General features: G+C 41.0%; 1 pseudogene; it reads left to right on the top strand.

Moving 5' to 3' along the window:
* Window positions 1-1,255: 1,255 nt before the first annotated feature.
* Window positions 1,256-1,883, top strand: LOC100663087 (translationally-controlled tumor protein-like; annotated as a pseudogene).
* Window positions 1,884-3,301: the final 1,418 nt, after the last annotated feature.

Below are 3,301 nucleotides of genomic sequence, written 5' to 3'. Positions count from 1 at the left end.
GGCCCTCAGTGAGATGAAGTGGCACAGTAGCCACAGTGGTGGACTCGAACATACCAGTGATCGTGAGGACCATGCAGGAGCAGGCTACATTTCGTTCTGTTGCACATAAATTCACCACGAGTTACAGTCAACTCAACAGCAGCTATCTTCTATCTTCTTCTTCAACACGTGTTTACTCTGGATCACGCCTGTCAAAAACAAAATTAATACACAAATAAGCAGTGATCAAGTATGAAACTTTGTGAACTTATTAGGGAAGAAATTATCAGGAAAGACCACTTAAGAAACAAGAAAACCCAGTGGGGAAACGAATGTCCTAAATAAGCATGCTGTTGCTTATGAGACTGGTTACTTTTTTTTTTAATAATATTTTATTGTATTTTCAGTAGAAGTCTGCACAGCAAATTACGTTCCCATTTTAACAAATTGTTCACTTTTCACAATGTGTCAACATTCTTATTAATTTCAGTCTCAACGCTTCATTTCCAGTAATCTTGTTTTCCTGTCCTCTTACCCTTTCATCTTTGCTTTAGAGTAATTGTTGACCATTTGGTATCATAGAGATGATTTTTAAAGGTGCACGGTAATCATGGGTACTCTTCTTTATTATATGAGTCAATATGTTATTTAGCTAAAAGTTGACCTCAAGGAGTAGTTTTGGTTCAAGGTTTAAGGAGTATCTCAGGGCAGCAGTCTCGGAGGGTCCTCTAGTCTCACCCAGTCCAGTAAGACTGGGTGTTTTAAGAATTTGAACTTTGTTCCACATTTTTCTCACATTCTATCGGGATCCATCTATTGTGGCCCTGATCCGAATGGTCACTAGCGGTAGCCAGGCACCATCTAGTTCTTCTGGTATCAGGATAAATGAGGCCATGGTTCATGTAGACTCTTAGTCCTGTAGACTAGTTTCACCTTTGAGTCTTTGGTTTCCTTCTTCCTTTTAGCTCCAGATGAGAAGAAACCAATATTTGTATCTTAGATGGCCACTCACAAGCTTTTAAGACCCTAGACACTACTCACCAAACTAGGATATGTAGAACATAAACTTTATGAACTATATAATGCCAATTGACAGAGTTGTCCCATGAGACCATGATCCTAAGCCTTCAAATCCTGAAAATCAATTCCATAAGGTGTTTGTTTATGTGTAAGAAGGCCCCCAAGTGCCATTCTGCATCACACTGGCTTCGAGCTTCAGGATCCTGCTAAGTTAGTGCTGCCCATCATCTCCAGCCAGCATCATCATTTCATCAGCCATGATGAGATGTTCTCCAACATTTACAGGATCCAGGAGATTGAGGGCAGGCTGTGCCTGGAAGTGGAGGGGAAGATGGTCAGTGGGACAGAGAATAATATTGGTGATTCACTCCCTGGTGGAAATGCCTCAGCTGAAGGTCCCAATGGTGAAAGAACCAAAAGTGCAGTGAACACTGGTGTCGATGTTGTCATGAGCCATCACTTGCAAGAAACCAGCTTCACAAAAGGAGCCGACGAGAAGAACATCAGAGACTGCAGGAAATCACTCAAAGGCAAAGTGGAAGACTCGAGACCAGGAAGAGTAAAGGCTTTTATGACAGGGGTTACAGAACAAACAAGCACATCCTTTCTGATTTTGAAAACTATCAGCTGTTCACTGGTTCAAACATGAACCCAGATGGTATGCTTGTTCCACTGGCCTACCAGGAGGATGCTGTGACCCCATATGTGATTTTTTTTAAGGGTGACTTAGAAATGGAGAAATGTTAATAAACTTGGCAATTATTTGGACCTGTCATCCTAACCGACTGCTGCTTTTCTTCCGCACAACTGGATTTAGATAAATGAGACTGGTGTCATCTCGAGCTCTTCATTTATTTTGACCTTGATTTATTTGGAGTAGACACATTGCCTTTTAAGGAAAAAAAAAAAAAACATGTTGTGTAGGTTGTCTAAAAATAAAATGTATTTAAACTCATTGGAGAGAAAGTCTTTTAGTTTAATATATTTACAAAATTCGTCCTGTAGTGTTCCCGGAGAAGCTAGAGCCTGGCTGTAGATCACTATTATAAAGCGTAAGGCTATCTTCAGATCATTTCTACAAGTTAAAATACTTCTGGGAGAGGACTATAAAAATAAGAATTAAGTCTTAATTCTGAACTGAAATAAAGGAAGAGACCATGCTCAAAGCAGTGCCAACATTGAAGTGGACCCTTATACAATTTCATCACCTACAATTGTAATTAACTCTGGAAGAGATTACCAAAAGCATAAAAAGAAACTAAAAGAAGCAGAAGAAGACATAGCTATGACTGTGCCCCCTTTGTGATTTATTATGTATGTTGTTGCGGCTGCCGTTGTTAGTTGCCGTGAAGTTGATTCTGACTCATAGCACTTCCATGTACAACAGAAGGAAACACTGCCCAGTCCTGCGCTGTCCTCACAATCGTTGCTATGTTTGAGACAATTGTTGCAGCCACTGTGTCAATTTATCTCATCAAGAGTCTTCCTCTTTTTCACTGACCCTCTACCTTACCAAGCATGATGTCCTTCTACAAAGACTGGTCTCTCTTGAAAACATGTATTAAGTATGTGAGACAGTCTTGCCATACTCACTTCCAAGGAGCATTCTGGCTGTATTTCTTCCAAGACAGCCTTGTTCATTCTTCTGGCAGTCCGTAGTATGTTCAATATTCTTGGCCAAAACCATAATTCAAAGGCATCAAGTCTTCTTCAGTTTTCTTTACTCATTGTCCAGCTTCCGCATGCATATGAGGCAATAGAAAATATCACGGCTTGGGTCAGATCCACCTTAGTCCTCAAAGTGACACTTTTCTTTTGAAAACTTTAAAGAGGTCTTTTGCAGAAGATTTGCCCAATGCAACATGTTGTTTGATTTCTTTTTTTAAATTGTACTTTAGATGAAGGTTTACAGAACAAACTAGTTTCTCATCATACAGTCAGTATGCACACTGTTCTATGACATTGGTTAACAACCCCATGACATGTCGACACTCTCCCCTCTCAACCCTGGGCTCCCCATTACTAGCTTTCCTGTTCCCTCCTGCCTTCCAGTCCCTGCCCCAGGGCTGGTGCACCCCTTCAGTCTTGCTTTGTTCCCTGGACATGTTCAATTTTTGCCTGAAGGTGAACCTCAGGAGTGACCTCTTTACTGACTTAAAAGGGTGTCTGGGGGCCATACTGTCAGGGTCTCTCCAGTCTCTGTCAGACCAGCAAGTCTGCGTTTTCTGAGTTAGAATTTTGTTCTACATTTTTCTTTACCTCTGTCCAGGACCCTCTATTGTGATCCCTGTCAGAGCAGTCA

The sequence above is a fragment of the Loxodonta africana genome, chromosome 9 (assembly GCF_030014295.1).
Source record: "Loxodonta africana isolate mLoxAfr1 chromosome 9, mLoxAfr1.hap2, whole genome shotgun sequence".
In the NCBI taxonomy this organism is placed as follows: domain Eukaryota; kingdom Metazoa; phylum Chordata; class Mammalia; order Proboscidea; family Elephantidae; genus Loxodonta; species Loxodonta africana.
This window is presented reverse-complemented; position numbering and strand designations above follow the sequence as displayed.